Raw genomic sequence first — 17,627 nt, forward strand, 5'->3', positions numbered from 1 at the left:
GCGTCCTGCGCTGAGTGATAAGATTTGTTAGACGATGAAACGCGGTCACCCGATAAACAAGTATACGTGTCAATACCCCCTTCTCAAAAGCATCGTCCTGATGCTACAAACATAAAACGAGAGTGAAAAACAAAAGTACACTTAATAAAGAAAAAGTAACGAAACAATGAAGAAACAAAGTCAAAAGCGGCGAAGTCCAAAGTTCAGCTATGCGAAGTCCCAAAGTTCGTTATCGTTGCTGGAACGGCTTAAGTCGCACAACATGGACTATTCCAGGTCATGAGCAGCGGTGCTGTGAATGAGAAATGCCGTCTGGCAAGAACTCATAGTCGAGTGCGCCAATGCGTCGGATGATCTTGTAGGGTCCGAAATAGTGGCGTGAAAGCTTCTCGCTAAGTCCTCGTCGGCGTATTGGTATCCAAACCTAAACGCTGTCGCCTGGCTGGTACTTCGTCGAAGGTTGTAGCGTCGGCTGTCGGTCCTCTGCTGGTTCTTGATCCGCAGGCGGGCGAGCTGTCGGGCTTCTTCGGCGCGCTGGAGATAAGTGGCGACGTCAAGATTCTCTTCGTCGCAGACATGCGGCCGGCAGCATGGTGTCTAGAGTAGTCGTCGGATTCCTGCCGTAAACCAGCTTGAACGGCGTGATCTGTGTTGTTTCTTGCACCGCCGTGTTGTAAGCAAAGGTTACATACGGAAGCACGGCATCCAACGTCTTGTGTTCGACATCGACGTACATCGCTAACATGTGGGCGAGCGTCTTGTTCAGTCGTTCCGTTAGGCCATTCGTCTGCGAGTGGGTGGTCCTCCGGTGACCTGTCTGGCTATACTACAGGATCGCTTGAATAAGCTCAGCAGTAAAAGCCAATCCTGTGCCAGTAATGAGGACTTCTGGCGCACCATGTCGTAGCAGGATGTTCTCGACGAAAAATTTGGCTACTTCGGCCGCACTACCTTTAAGCAGATCTTTCCTATCGGCGTAGCGGGTAAGGTAGTCTGTGGCCACGACGATCCACTTGTTTCCAGATGTTTACGTGGGAAGGGGCCCCGGCAAATCCATCCCAATCTGCTTAAATGGTCGGCAAGGAGGCTCGATCGGCTGCAGTATTCCCGCTGGCCTTGTCGGTGGTGTCTTGCGTCGCTGAAACTCTCGGCATGTCTTGACGTCGGCGGTCAGGCGCAGCCAGTAATACCATTCCTGTATCCTCGATAGCGTCCGGGAGAATCCGAGGTGCCCAGTGGTCGGATCGTCATGCAGCGCGTGCAGTATCTCTGGACGGAGTGCTGAGGGAAGAACAAGAAGGTAGTTAGCGTGGACGGGTGAGAAGTTCTTATTTGCGAGTAGGTTGTTTTGAAGCGATCAAGAAGACAATCCTCGCTTAACTTCCCTAGGAACAACGTCGGTCTCCCCTTCCAAATATACGATGAGGCTTTTTAGCTCAAGGTCTGCTCGTTGCTGTTTGTTAAGCGAAGTCTTCCGCGCTTATTATTCCAACGAAGGCGTCGTCATCCTCGTCATGTTGAGGCGGCAGGTCCATGGGGGCGCGTGATAGGCAATCGGCATGCGAGTGTTTTATTCCGGACTTATAGATTACAGTGATGTCATATTCTTGCAGTCTGAGGCTCCACCGCGCAAGCCGTCCTCAAGGGTCCTTTAAATTCGCCAACCAACACAACACGTGACGGTCGCTGACGAAACAAGTACACGTGTCAATGTAGACCTTCGACCAATGAGTGACAAGTGATCAGTTAAACGTTAAGGATTGTGATAAATATATAGTGCTGGTTAAATGTAGCCGCTTGAGTGACTGTACTATGGTATCTGCAACTCCTCCTCCCCTAACGCCCTCTTTGCTTTTCGTGCATTCGAGAGCGTGACACCTCTCAGTGCCGCAAGCTGTGTGCATTCAAACGGTAAGTGACGCGGGGAAGGCGCAAAGGGGAGGCAGGTCGGGTCGCCCGACTCGGACGTCAGGTTGATGGACGCTGCAGAGACTCGGCCAGGTATAGTGACGGGCATGTGAGCACTGGCTCTTCTGCATGCAAGCTACTTGGCTTTGGTCAGATAAATGTGAATTTATTTATTTATTTTTTCATTTATTTATTTATTTATTTATTTATTTGAAACCATTCTATTCTGTGCGTATAGTGGCACTCCAAGTGCAGCATGCACACCAATATAGATTAGAGATGGCAGAGAAAGGAAAAAAAATGAAAGGGGGAAGCAAGACCAAACAGGCCTAACGCATGAATACGTAACATTACGGTGCTGTTATCAGTGCGTATTCTACCGCTGAACATTTAGCCTCCCTGAATGTCCGTGCTGCAAACACGCCAGCGAACGCAAAAATTAAGAAGTGCATTAATTTTGTTTCGAATTTTCGCGTTTCAATCGATGCACGTAGAGTAGGGTAGGGGAGAATTCTGGGGTATCAGGTGGCAATACGCTTGCTTCCTACTACAACACTTCTGAATAGCGTCAGGCTCTATGAATGATTAAAATTATCGGATATAACATGTTACGTATACGTGTTTAGGATAGGGAGATGGTCGTAGACGCCTCGACGTGAGGAGGCCTTTGTTCGTTCGTTCGTTCGTTCGTACAAGGACGGCGAAGCAGGCGATTTGGAAAGAATTCAGAGTGACAGCGAGCAGTAAACAATGTACACAGAAAAACGAACAAAAAAAAAACTCGGTGCTTGCGCCGTCATTCTCTTTCTGTGTATGTTGTTTACTGCGCACTGCTACTCGGCATCAGTCTATATATATATATATATATATATATATATATATATATATATATATATATATATATATATATATATATATGTACCCTCAGGTACACGTGAGGGTCAATATGAAAGTGCATGTTCTTCTGATGTAAAAAAAAAACATCAAAGCAGTTGGCTCGTACAACTTATTGTCCATGAGCGAACGCGTATATAACTCTCAGTTTGATCAGTTCGTACCTTGACAGCTATTGGAGAACCTTGTCTCGTCTATGCCTCCTTCGCGGGTACAGCCACAACAAATATGCCGCGAGGCATGCACCGCGGAAAAGAAAGAAACGGTTTTTTTTTTGTGACTGCAGTCACCGCGGTGACGGGATTTCTTTCGCGGAAGCCCTTTCGACAAGGCGCGCTCGCGGAGCGCAGCACAAGAAGAAGAAGAAAAAAAAAAAAGAACTTTGAAGAATGACGCAAGCCATTATTGTCGCCGTCGCCGCCGCAGTGGCAAGGAGGGTAGCACCCGCGCCGGTTGGCCTTGCAGGCCGCCAACCCCGATTTCTCGATTCGCGGCCTTGTGGCCCGCTCCGCGCCTGAGTATCGCGCGCTAATCACAAGTTCGTCCCCCGTGCGCCGCACTCTTGAAGCCCCTGTCCTCTAAGCGTGGCATTTACATCCGCCTTAATGAGAGAGATCTTCTCGCTCGCGTATAGTTCTACCAGCTTCGAGCGACGCACTGCAGATACGGCGAGCGGGGAGGAAAAAACGCCGCGCCGCCATGAGGGACATTCTTGCCGCAAGGTGTTGTTGCACCGGAGTGAGTCATTATTTTTTTTTTCGCACTTGCTACGGTGAGAGATGGCGGTAGAAAAAGCCACGCCTATTCGACCCGCTTCCGCCACTTGTTGCGCCACGAAGGCAGCAGCAGTTATAGCGCACAGCAACAAAAGGCAGGCGCGTCGAACGAAAGTAGAATACGTAAGAGTGAAAAGGATCGCAGAATATCCGCGAGCGCGAAGATGCATAATAAACAAACGCCAATGGATGTCGCTGCAGTCAACAACGTAACCACGTCAAACTCTAAAGGAGGAACGTTCACAGAACATACCCAGGTGCGCAAAGCGAAAAGAAAAAATAAACAAGAAGGCCAGTCCAAAAGATCTATAAGAAAAAGTACTCCTGTCGTGCGTGTACGGCACACAACGCATGCACGTAATCTGTGATGCCACGTGCTCGTAACCTGCTTGTGATACTCGTTGCTCATACCTTCGCACGAACCCGCACATGCAGCAATTATGTGGGCAGGGACCTGCACTTACGTATATATATATATATATATATATATATATATATATATATATATATATATATATATATATATATATATATATATATATATATATATATATATATATATATATATATATATATATATATACTTCTGCGCTGAAATCAGAAAGCCGAAAACCGCCACGACAGCTACAGTCAGTTCTTTGTTCCTCATTTCCAGAGGGAAACTTCAGATTCTTGCGTCTGCGATGCACAATATGACGGAAGTGCTGCGGCATATCGGTATCCACCAGTTCTTGTGGCCGACTACACGGTGAACGCTTCATTGCCTCTGTGTCCGTGCGGGCTGTGAACTTCTCTCGTCCTTCTTATGTTCCCCTTTATGCCTTCCCCAGTGCATGGTAGCCAACCTGGCTCAGCCTGATTAATCTCCCTTCCTTTCCCTTGTATCACTTCTCTCTCTCTCTCTGTTCGGTCATGACCTAGCCGCCATGGACAACCGTCGACCGGCACCGCAAATCCGCACCCACTGACAAGAATACGATGAACGATAATAAAGGGAACCGATCGAGGCGCCCGATCCTTTATGAATAGTATCATGAGAAGCCAACAAACAGACACCAAGGACAACAGAGGGGAAATTACGTGTACGAATAGAATTAAAGAAATGATAAATTAATGGAAATGAAAACGGACGAAAAAACAACTGGCCGCAGGTGGGATACGAGCCCCCGTCTTCGCATTACCAATTGAGCTACCGAAGCGCCGGTTTCCCATCCACTTTCTGGGGTATTTATGTTCTACTACCAGAACTAACCCTGGGAGTGTTAGCCAGCGGCACCACTCACAAACCTTGCCGGCGGATGTGGAGCATCCTTTCTGCCGCAGGCATCACGAGTACATGATCCTTTTGGGTGACGGCAACTGGTCACTAAAACCACACATGCTACCTGAAGGCAACAATGTTGCTGGGTTCGAGACCCTCGTTATGTAATACAGCCTGAAGAGTTGATACGCGCAATTTCACGCGACTTTTGCCGTACGCGCCATTTGGCGGTTGTCGAAGCATTTTGATGATGCTGGTTCGAATACGCGCGCTGGTCGGCCTGTCTTACTTATTGTCTTCTTTAAAATTATGTCTACCTGGGTACGTAAAGGTTCCGGCACTGGATTGGAGTTTTAGCCAGTTTCCACGGACGTATATATCTCAAACGTACAGCACTTTCAGTGTGGCGTTGGTTCGTGTTGTATGTACTTCGCGCCGTGCAATGCTCTCGCTGCAAAACAAAGCATGTGACTGAAGTCCAGTACTACCGTGACTCCCTCCCTTCTCCATCCTTCTAGGTGTGTTTGTCTGTCTTCTTCTCTTGGTCATTGCCGTCTCTCACAAATCTGTTCACTGTAATTTGCAAATGTAACCACCATCTCACACTTCACTCGTCCTGATACGTTTGTCCGTTGACGGCGAGTGCCATGGTCTTACTGCAGCCCAAGCGCGTGCTCGTGGTTACGTACCCCCCCCCCCCCCCCCGCCATTCGTCCCCTTCCCCCTATACGGTGACTTCATCGGCAAAATACCGGCTCCCAAAAATACAGCCCAAGGTTTCGATTTCCAACTCGACCAGCAGTGCCAGGAATGAATCGACTGGATCTCGCTCCACCACAACACGCCGCAGTCGAGACAGAGAGCAGCAACGCGGAATTGTAGTTTTATTTGCGCTACTTCTGCGAAATAAAACAGGTAATAAGGAAGCACAAATTCTTTTTCGGAGAAAGGATAACTTTACGTCACGAGCCTCGATACACGATGGCCAAGGCTCAAGGATAAGCTTTTTTTGCTTTTATTCTTCCGACGCCTCTCGACGAATAGTTGCAAATCGTGTCCTTCATTTAACAGTCATTATATACGCAGCAGAATGCGGAAAGCAGAGGAAAAGAAGAAAAAGGGCGCTGATATGGATCAAGGCTTCCTTCTTGAAGGAGGAAAGTTCTCTACTTTCGGTGCCGCATGAAATTCAGTGTAAGCGCGGTGGATGAGGGAAGCGAAAGGCCAAAACCCGCGTCACCCGCCGGCGATCCATGCCATCCACGTAGCTGATCAGAGCAAAAGAGCGCAAAGGGCGAGGTGGCAAATACCCGTCGTCACATTTCCAGTAGGGGGGAAAAGTACAGGAGGAGGAAAGTGACGTTAGGATTTTTCTCGGCGTTAACTAGGTCGTTAGTTAATATACCAATAGCTCGATGCCACCTCTTCAGCGCACCATAGCGGCTGCAATATTTGCTGTCTGCGAAGCATCACTACGGTTTCGATGGCACGAAAAGTTTTTACAGCGAAAGCTGTATATGACTAACCTTCCGTAGTTTTGCCTCATAATCAGAAAGTGGTTTTGGCACGTAAAACCCCATAAAAAAACCTTCCGTAGTTTTCTCGGTGTCCGGCAACAGAAACGGACTTAGCGATTTCTAAATAACCCATACACACTGGGTTTCATTGTTTGCTTTGTGTGTGATCACGTATGGGTGCTGTGCGGCGGCGCAGATGTCAAAATGCGGAACAGATTAGAACGCTCGCCGTGAAAAATAGCGTGACGTTAAGGTTATCGCAGTATATAAGCAGGAGTGGTATCGGCGCTAAAAACAGCTGCGTTATCAATGAGGCGGACACGTATAGTTTGTACACCCGAAGAACAACATGCGTACGAGGAGCGCCGGAGGGAACAGCAACGAGAACGTAAACGGCGCCGGCGCGAAACGACTACCGACGTTGAACGTTCCCACGATGCTGAATGAACAAATGAGAACCATTCCACTCTGTGAAGATGGAATGGCAGCGAAAGCTGACGACAGTCAAAGTTCTTAAACGAAAAGCAAACTGATTTCGCTGCCATTCCATCTTCACAGAGTGCAATGGTTCTAATTTTTTTCCCTTTTGTATCTCTTTTTTTAGCAAAGCTTTCTTTGCCTCTTGCTTTGACTTTTCCACTGCTGCTGTTGTGGCTGTCTCGGGGGGTGGTTCAGAGCGTGCATATACATGGAGGGAGCGTGGCAGAGAGGAAAGGCGACGCGAGAAACTCGTTTGGACCTTTCCATCGTGTCGCATGTGCACAATGCCCTCTGGAGACCCGTGGCGACTCTACATTGGACTCTTGACAGCTGTAATTATCCCTGACCCCCGCAAAAGCGTTTCTTTTATGATAACGCGCAAGTACAGAGGGGAGGTAGATAGAATGGTAGAGAGGATATACAGAAAGGTTGCCGAGAATGGGCATAATTAAGCCGTTGCGAAACGAGTGAATAACGAATAACAGCCTTGTCACGCTTCGCTCGCATTTCCCATACGAGGGAGGGGGAGGGTAATTCGACTTGAGAAGGCAAGGAAACGCTACTACGATAGACACGACAGTGGTTGCGGGCAAACTGAAGGTATGGTACGGTACGTTTCTGCTGTTTCTGAAAAATAAACACCATGCAAATTTATCAAGTGTACAACTGACGCAGGGCGTGCAGGTGCAAAGCCGCATTCAAGCACCGTATAGGGTCTAGGTGCACTGCGGAAGCGGTCGAGCTTTAAATAAACACTTCTGTGCCCACCGCGGTAGCTTTGCGGCTATGGCATTGCTCGAGGTCGCGAGCTAGACCCCCGCTGCGGCAGCCACGTACATTTCGACGGGAGCAAAATACAAAAGCGCTCGTACTCTTAGATTTAAGTGGAAGCTTTAGCTCGGGCCCAACTCCGACGCGGCCTATTCAAATGCATGTAAAGCGCAAAATCGTTTTTATGAGGTAACCCCAGGACCGAGTTTAATGAAATTTGTTGTATTGGAGAGAAAAAGTTAAATACTAGTGACTGTTGGTAGTGGAATCACGATTTATGGTCTGAATTTTGTTAAAAAGATTTTCAATAATTCGAAAGTTTGAAAAAACATAGAAGCACGAAGTTTACGAATTAATAGCTCTGCACCAAGAGTAGATATTATCATATCAATAATTTTTTTAGACTCATGTGTAACATATGAATTTTGTTCGCTTTAGATGTGCTATTATATGCAATTCACAGAATTGTGATATTTTTCATTGCTGAGTTACAGAGCTGTAAACTTGACAGTTTCGTTTTCTGGAGATTTTCGAGCTTTGGCAATTTTTAACAAAAAATTTACGACCTAAATAAATTAGGAAGCAACAGTCGCTATATTTTAAGTCTTCCTTTTAAATGCAACAAACCTGACCAAATTTGGTGCAGTGGTTGGCGAAAAAAACGAATTCTCATTTTACATGTATTTAGATAGGAGCACTCGAACTAAAGCTTCCTCTTAAATCAATGTTAAAGAACACGAGGGTGTCAAACTTAATCCACAGTCCACCACTACGACGTGCCTCATAATTCGACTGTGGTTTGGTACGTACAGCCCCATATTTCAATTAAAATTTACTACTTGTGCCACGATGCGATGTGTCACGTGAGGCAATGACAATGTTGGATACTCTCATTGCTTATGAACAGTGGTGCACAACGCCTCAAGCAAACACGCCTCCCAGTGCGTTATGTGTACGAAGCAGACAAACAGCATTGGTGCCCGCAAGGTAACGTTTAACATCAATTCACCACTCCCGTATTGTACTAAACGTTGAAGAATGAAACTTTGCATTGAATATTGAGACAATGCTTGCGTCGATCTCCGCAGTGCGTGGGCTCCACATATGAGTGAGTGAAGTAACTTTATTTTGGTCCAGAGAAGACGCAGGGGAGACCCCGCGCCACCCGGCTAGTCCCACGTAGGGACCGCCAAGCCGAGCTTGACGGCCCGATCGCGGGCACTCTGGACGGCCAGGGTTTGGTCGCTGAGTTCGGGGCTGCCCAAGAGCGCAGCCCACCTATCCTCGCTGAAGGAGGAGCCGATGGCTTCACACTCCCACAACACATGGTCCAATGTTGCCCTTAGTCCACAGGCAGGGCAGTCCGCACTTGGATATCTTTCGGGGTATATGGCATGAAAAACCGCGAGGTTAGGGTACGCACGGGCTTGTAAAAGTCGAAGGGTAACCGCCCGCGCCCTACATAAGGCGGGGTGCGGGAGGGGGAAGACCCGTCTTGAGAGATAGTAGTGCGTGGTGATCTCATTAAACGTAAGCAAGGGTTCCCCGCGGGGCTGAGGGACTGCTGAGGCGGCGCGGTCAGTGAGTCCTCGCGCGGTCTCGTGTGCGCCCTCGTTAGGGTTAGAGGGAGAACCCTCAATCGACCCCAAGTGAGCGGGAAACCAAAATAGAGAATGCGGAGAGATACTTTTGGCGCTTTGGAGAATGCGGAGGGCCTGGGGGGAGACCATACCGGTTTGGTAGGCCTTAATGGCTGCCTTGGAATCACTATATATTGCCTCTCTGCGACCATCGAGCACAGCCAGCGCGATTGCAACCTGTTCGGCTACCACGGGCCTTGAAGTGCGTACCGTAGCGCAGCAAGTGAGCCTTGAATTGGAGTCTACGATGGAGACGGCGAATGCCTCTTGTTGGACATATGCCGCGGCATCCACGAAGCTTGCCTCAATGTGGTTATTCCGGACATGCTCGAGTAGAGCTCTACCCCTGGCCCGACGTCTGCCGACGTTGTTTGCGGGGTGCATATTGCGGGGCAGGGGCGCGATGTGCAGTTGAGACCTGATGTCGCTGGGAATCCGCATGGCGTCAGGGCACTGGTCGACAGGATTGAGGCCCATCTCGTCGAGTATCTTGCGGCCCGTCGGGGTGCCGCATAGCCTGAGCAGCTGTGAGTGCTCTTGGGCCTCGATAATCTCTTCGAGCGTGTTGTGGACTCCGAGCTTCAACAGGTTTTCGGTTTGGGTGCTTGCAGGCAAGCCGAGGGCAAGCTTAAAAACCTTTCTGATGAGTGAATTGAGCTTGTTCCTCTCAGCCACATGCCAATTATGCATGGCCGCCGAGTATGAAAGGTGGCAGAGAACAAAAGCATGTATAATGCGGATGAGATTTTCTTCCTTGATTCCCCGGTGCCTGTTGGCGATCCTCCGAATGAGGCCGAGAGCACTCTCCGTCTTGGCGGTGATCTTTCTGAGTGCGGTTCCATTGGAACCGTTGGACTCGATATACATCCCCAATATTCGGAGTGAGTCCACTCTAGGCACCGGAGACCCGTCACCAGTGAAAAGTCGTATTTCGCTTTCGGACGCCGGTTTCCAATCACGATGGCCGCCACCTCTGGGTCTTTTCTTGTAGAGAAGTAGCTCAGATTTTGATGGAGAACATCTGAGCCCAGTGGGGCGGAGGAAGCGCTCGGTGGCATCGATGGCGCTCTGCATGGCGGCTTCAACTTGACCGTCGCTCCCGCCGACGCACCAGATGGTGATGTCATCTGCGTAGATAGTATGGTTGATTCCTTGAATCTTCGCGAGCTCCTTAGAAAGCCCGATCATTGCGATGTTAAATAATGTTGGCGAGATGACTGAGCCCTGAGGCGTGCCGCGTGAACCGAGGGTGATCTCTTGCGAAAGGTATCCTTCGATCTTGAGCTTGGCAGTTCTCTGGCTGAGGAAGGATCGGACGAAGTCGTAGACCCTCTTCCCGAGCCCGAGGCCGGCAATAGACTGGAGAATGAACTCGTGTGAAATATTGTCGAATGCCTTCTGCAGGTCAAGTCCAAGGATGCCTCTGGTATCTCCCGTGCTCCGGTCGATGATCTGATGCTTTATCAGCTTCATGGCGTCCTGTGTCGAGAGGCCGGCTCTGAAACCAATCATATTGTGGGTGTACATGTGATTGGCCTCGATGTGCACCTTGAGCCGGTTGAGCAGGGCATGCTCTGCAACCTTACCAACGCAGGACGTCAGGGAAATTGGTCTTAGATTCTCTATTCCTGGTGCTTTACCGGGTTTGGGGATGAGTACCGTGCAGGCCGCCTTCCACTGTGTGGGGACCTGTCCACTGCGCCAGACTTCATTAATCCTTTCAGTGAGGAAGTCGATCGACTCATCATCGAGATTCCTCAGCATCCTGTTAGTGACGCCATCTGGACCAGGGGCAGATTTGACGTTGAGTGAGAAGAGGACATCTCGGATCTCGGCCGCGGTAAAGTCCTGGTCCAACTCCGGCACCGCACACCCCGCGTAGTCCGGGAACTGGGTAGGGGCAGAGCTATCCGCGACCGGCAGGTACTTGTCTATGAGCCTGTCGACAATCGACACGTCCGGGGTAGAGTCCGTAGCGAGGTGGATGGCTCGCGCGAGGGATCGTCTCTGGCTGGATCTGGTGCTGCCCTCATCGAGAAGGTGTTTGAGCAGACCCCAGCTCTTGCCTGATCTGAGCTGACCCTCGACGGATTCGCACAGCTCATCCCATTGTTGCTTACACAGGTTCTTGCAGTGATGTTCGATCTCCCTGTTAACTTCTGAAACCTTCTTGCGGAGCCGCCTGTTATGCTTCTGCCCCTTCCATCTCCTGAGGAGTGCTTGCTTGGCTTCCAGCAGGTGCGCCAATCTGCTATCCATCTTGTCAACGTCGAGCTCAGTGACGACCTCCTTCGTTGCCGCCGCGGCGTCATCCCTTATCCCTTTGCACCAACCTTCAAAATCTGTCTCCGCCATCAGTGCGCGCTCGGCTCTGATCTTGCGGAAAACGTCCCAGTCGATCAGCTTGAATTTCCTCGTCTTATAGCGGGCTATCGGGAGGGAGACTTCGATGACGTAGTGGTCACTTCCGAGGTCTAGAGCCGTGTTGACCCACTTGACCTCCCCTACGTTCTTGACAAAAGAGAGGTCTGGGGTAGTGTCCCGGCATGCGGAGTTGCCTCTCCTAGTGGGGAAGTCCTTATCGGTGATAAGGGTCAAGTCCAGTTCCATCGCAGTCTGCCACAGTTCGCGTCCCTTGGGCGTGTCATGGGTGTACCCCCACACCCTATATGGAGCGTTGAAATCCCCGACGATGACAAGGGGGTGCCCACCGGCCAGGCTGACGGCCCTCTTGAGGAGAGAGTTCGCCCTCGCCCTGCGGTAGCTGGGGCTGCAGTATACGTTGAGGATATAAAGGCTGTTTCTTCTGAGGCCCTTTCTGGGTGGGTTCATGAGGATTTCAGTCATGACGTACTCGATGCCATCACCAACTGGGCCGAGGTCGCGAGAGAGGCAATTCTACTTTTTGGTGACAAGGGTAGCAACTCCCCTACCTCCTGAATGTGAGGATACTACCAGATAACCTGCGAGTTTGATAGGAGTACTAGTTGCAACTTCCTGAATAGCGATGATTTGGGGCTTAACCGTGAGAGTTCTTAAATATTGCTGCAGAAGCGGCTTCTTGTTGGGAAACCCTCCGCAGTTCCATTGCCAAATACTAAAGTTCTCGTCCGCACTATCCATGGCTAGGCTGAGAGGAGGCTTGAACGGCCCTGAGAATCGCGCCCTCCGTCGGTGGTGCTAGTACATGACGTCGTGCTGCGACTTGCGAAGGAGCGGGGCTGGGTTCTCTCCTGGCATCGACCTCCTCTAATTTGCTTATCCGTTCACTGAGTGCACCTAATCCCATTTTTGGGTGCGATATAGCTTCTTGGACCTTTGCTAAGCTAGCCTGCATGCTGGCGAAAGCATTCTTGAGTTCTTGGCTCCACATATACTTTTTTTTTCTCTCAACTGCTGCTCCCGAACGGAACGTGGAGATGGCGGGGGCTTGAGCCCATGGCCGCGGCGGAGAGACCACTGGCGGTCTGTGATCCACGCAGAGTGTCAAGAAGCATCGCCTCCACTGCAGCCATACCGTCGCTGCCGTCGCGGATGACACCGCGCGGAGGCTCGCTGGCGGGCATGCGCATATTTGACGTCTCTCTACGCCGATGGCCGCACCGTTGCCGCGAGTGTATACTGTAACGGCGGCCGCCACCACAACAAGCGAGTCGTTCTTGAGAAGCCACCCGGCGGCCGCCGGGGCCTCCATGCAAATGAGTCCGGCCGACCTCGTTCCGCGGTCGTGAGCGCGAGACGGCCGCCGCTCGGCGACGGCCTTGCCCGTGCACCGGCCGTCGCCAAGGCTCTCGCCAAGGCGGCCAAATGGAACGTGCGCGCTCCACGACCACACGGGTGCGCGCATGGCGGCAGGCTCCCCTTTTTCTCGCGCGCGCGTGTGTACGCTCGCGACGCCAGGGTGACGGGGCGAATGGCGTTCGCGCTTTGCATACAGACGTGCGCCGCCCCAGTGCCGCCGCGCGCGACAGGGCTTCTGAAACGTGCGCGCGGTTTCCGCATCTGGCCAGATCGTATCGCTGGGGACAGCACGCGCGCGCGCGTCCATGCGCGTGAGTGTGCTCGCGCCGCGATCAACGCGCTCCCGTCGCCGATGCGCGCCACCACCGAGAATGGCCCGACAAAGGACCCGCTGATTCGGGCCGGCTCGTGAGGAGGGCATTGTTCCGTGGTGGGGCTCCACCGCGCACGAAGTTTATATACACTCGAGACAAGGCGTACTTTATACATTTTATCTGTTCATCTGCAAGAGAGAGACGAAATGGGAGGAAAGGCAGGGAGGTTAGCCAGTGTAAGTACTGGCTGGTTACCCTGTGCAAAGCTTGAGATTGAACTATGCAGAAAAAAAATGCGAAAAAAGGTGTCACTGGACTGTGCGCAAGCTTATCATTAGCTCTAAACAGAAGAATGTTCTTTTTTGGGGAGGGGGCGGGGGAGGGAGCGTGCTTTCGGCTTGAGCGTAATAACCATGTAAGCGACGTGGGGTGTACAATTTACCAGAGACCACAGGCGATCGCGAGCACGTATGTTCTTTTCCGTCTGCGGGCTTGAGCCAGTGAAACACGCGCGAGACACTGACCTTAATAGAGAGGTTCGGTGATAACAAGGAGTAAAGGATGAGAACAACATTAGGGGAACAAGCGGTATTCTTAAATTAGCCTCCATTTGCTATCATAACATCGCAAAGAAAAAAAGCTTGTTAAGGTCATTCACTGCTGTGCGTTGAGGAGTGCTGTTAAGCATAGCTTCATTCCTTTGTGTAAGTTGTCCTCTTCCTAGGTACATGCGGGTGCCAATTCATTCATTCATTCATTCATTCATTCATTCATTCATTGAAGGAGTGAACGTCCCAAAGCAACAGAGAGGCTTGAGAAAACGCTACGTAGCAACCGCCTCCGAATTAATTTTGACTACCTGAGGTTCTTTAGTGCGCTCCTATATACCGGCACACGAGTGCCGTGTGGTGAAAAATGTCGCCCACGAAGGAATATCGGGCTAAACTTCAATCGGGCGCCTCATTAGTATTCATAGAGTGAGAGAGAAAGAGAAATATTATTTAATGCATGCTGATGATCTCTGCTTGGAGCTTGCCACTCCAGATAACTCGGGTGACGTATGCAATGATATATTCATTCATAGTAAACACACACGCACACAGTAACAAGTAATTAACAACAAGTAATTACAGTAACAAATAATTAGTAACAAGTATTCAATCACTAAAAGCCACTCAATCTGCCATGAAACCCCACAGATTTCATTAATATCGCGGATAATTGTGTGAGGCGTTAGATCGGCCACTTTCCTTTTTTTTTCTTTAAAGAAAGTCCGAATTTTTTACCGCATGCATACTAATTATAATTGTTTCCCCTTGCGATAGCAATAGTCTTTCCCATTACGCGACGCAAAGCCGTGCCTCTTCTTCATGTATACGCTCGTTCCACCCATTCCCCCCCCCCCCCTTTGTTCCCCCCCACTTTTTTTTTTTCGTATGCGCGCGACGTCGTCTTTGTACGCTGTAGGTTTACCTGCTGTGACCTACACAAGATACATACACAGAAGTCACCGTACTCGAAAGACTGCTTGGCGCACAAAATGCCGCACAATTTGTCAGGCGCCACAGCTTGGCGATAGCTCAGTGGTGAGCGCTCTCATGCTTCGAACTGCGCACTGCCGCCGGAGCATGAATTCGAAACCCGGCGGTGATCGGCAAAGTTGTGCATTTATTCCCGTTTGGACAGCCGCGAGGGTGAGGAGGCGTGGCTTGACGGCCGTCGCAGTAGGCGCAACGGAAAGGTCGTAGGCTAGCAGAAAGAAAGAACGAATGAAGTCTGCGGTTTTACGCGCCAAAACCACGATTTGGTTATGAGGCACGCCGTAGTGGGGGACTCCGGATTAATTTTGATCACCAGGGGATCTTTACCGTGCGCTCAATGCACGGGACATGGGCGTTTTTGCATTTTTGAACTTTTTTTTTGAAAAAATTTATTGAACGTTTTTGAACTAGCGAAAGTAGAACGTCTATGGGTTCACCTGATTTTGTTATTGAGTCTTAAAAGCTTGCGGAAGTGAAGGAAAGGGAAAATCAAATTCTGTTGGCCTCATCGTAACTCTGTGATACAGTCGCAAGGATGTTTGCCCCGCCGTCAAGGAATCCCTTATTGAATCCAACCGACTGCCCTGTTAAATTTGCATGTAATAAGTGAGATGCAAAATCGACTAATTAATAAAAAAATACGAATTAGGTTTCTCACTAATTACATTATGACCCATATTGCAATTTACAAATTAGAGCCGTGGAGTTCGCAAGGCGGATCCACCTGGCACGAATTTTCAAGATGACACCAGTTTCGATATATAAATTCCTGAACTTTGCGGAGAAATGCACTGGCGTTCCAGTTAATTTGTTAAAAACGTCGTTTCATGCACTGTAGCACACAAGTAACTGCAACGCCAATGCATTTCTCCGCAAAGTTCGAGAATTGATATCTCGAAACTGGTGTCGTCCTGAGAATTCGTTCCAAATGGATCCGGCTTGCCAAGTCCACTGCTAGAATTTGTAAATTGCAATATGCGTAATAGGATAATTAGCTTAAAAGGTTAATTAGTGAATTCATGTCAATTAGTAAATTTGGCATTTCATTTTTTTTCCCAATTAGTGTCCGCGCTTCGAGTAGACCGGCTCATAAACTAGAATTGAGCTATCTACCACAGGCACCCTTTCAAAAATTTTGAGAGTGTTGGCTGAAACACCTTGTATATATTACAGTGAAGCTGTTAGCCTCTAGTTCATAGGGATTTTCGTGTCCGTCAGCACAAACTAAAAAAAAAAGTGCATATCTCCTATGGAATATACAACACGCAGCTCAGTATTCGTTTCAATAAAGAAAACCACAAAACCAGCGTCAAAACCGCATGGTGGATGATGAAGTGCCTGTGAACATTGCGGTGCACGTTCCTTCTGCCCGCGTGTGTTTCCTGGCTAAGATTACGGTTTCACGAGCTGATCCAGTGGGAAAGGGGCAACAGCAACATACGAATCAGTGAGTGACGTCACCAAACTTCATATATAAAAGGGAGACCTGCCGAGCAACTCACCAACTCATTCACTGCAAGACCGCTATGGGTAGACCATGCAAACGCTCCTAAAGAACAGCGTGAATACGATGAGCGTTGAAGAGTGCGAAAGCGTAATGCTCAACAACGGTGTCGTGCTAAGACTAGGCAGAACAATAAAACATTTCATATCCCCATCGACGGCATTTGAGTGGTTTTCTAACAGCTTCGCCGGCCATCCACTTTCGCAGGGTTGGGATGGTGAGTCAATTTTCTTTTCTCTCTCTCTCGTACTTTGAAGTTAACGATTACTGATTCTTGCGTTATTCACGTCAATTTAACATGCGATTTCGCCTTTCCTCACCAATTACTCTATATCAGTCCTGAAAATGCATTTTGGATTATAGCTTGAAATAGTCCAAACATGCTTTGGCCAATCGCCCATACTGAGTTTGAGTGATATCTTTGCTGGACAACAACTGTAACGCATGCGGGCTGATCACTGAAAATCGTCGGGTACAGGAGGTCGGACGAGAGAGAGAAGGGGGCAGAGAAGAAGTGGAAGTTAGCTGTGACACTAAATCACCGCACATTGATATGCGCTATTCACTCGCCACCGAATTTCATAGAGACCCGCTTAGGCGTTATTGAACTCGCACAGGCTATAAGCTTTGGTCACCCGCATTGCGAGCGGTCGTCGGGGTAAGAGTCGAACCTTGGCGCCTGGCAGCCCACAAGCGCACGGGGACTCTGTAGCCATCCCGATACTCATCGGCATCCAGGGTAATAGCTCATGCTCCAATGCGTCTGATCATTACTCGCGTATCTGTTCTGCAATCAGATGACGCGCCCAGCGTACTACATTCTCGTGTGGCTCGGAGTTGCCGTCACGAAGACATATTCCATGCTCATCGATGGGGCGCGGCTATAGTGCTCTCTGCAATGCCTGTGGTCACGAATAGGCCAATGGTCATGTTTTTCGTGCTACTTTCGGTAATTTGATATGCAAAGCCGTTCGCTTTCTGTCGCATTCTACGTATATGGGGGTTTCCACTACCGGCCACTTTCTAGGTAGAAGACACCTTAAAACCGACTCGCACGCCTTAGAACACGCGTGTTTCTTGCGGTCGGCAGGCTTGTCGGAATGCGCTTGAGTGCGTGACGTTGTTCCTCGCACGCGCTCGGGCCCACTCAGTCTCCCCATTCTCCTTCTATCCCATCATTACGTTGCACCGCCCCCTTGCGTCAACGCCAATAGGACGATTTTCTTAACGTTTTTTAGCTCCTGTGCTTTGTTTATTATTGTTTCGGTTACTGTAATCTC

The 17,627-nt window shown here is 49.6% G+C and overlaps 1 protein-coding gene across 5 annotated transcripts in view; it reads left to right on the forward strand.

Annotated features, from left to right (window-relative positions):
- The window catches only part of LOC135918209 (hormone receptor 4-like), a 197,737-nt gene that overhangs the window by 41,987 nt on the left and 138,123 nt on the right, over positions 1-17,627 (forward strand). The window contains exon 1 of one of the 5 annotated variants that reach the window (XM_070539218.1): positions 3,523-3,540. The exons of the other annotated variants lie outside the window; for them this stretch is intronic. The gene's annotated coding sequence lies outside the window, so the exon portion shown is untranslated. Of the gene's footprint in view, positions 1-3,522; positions 3,541-17,627 lie in introns of those variants that run through there. 5 annotated transcript variants of the gene reach the window in all.

Source organism: Dermacentor albipictus, chromosome 1, assembly GCF_038994185.2.
Source record: "Dermacentor albipictus isolate Rhodes 1998 colony chromosome 1, USDA_Dalb.pri_finalv2, whole genome shotgun sequence".
NCBI classification, from domain to species: Eukaryota; Metazoa; Arthropoda; class Arachnida; order Ixodida; family Ixodidae; genus Dermacentor; species Dermacentor albipictus.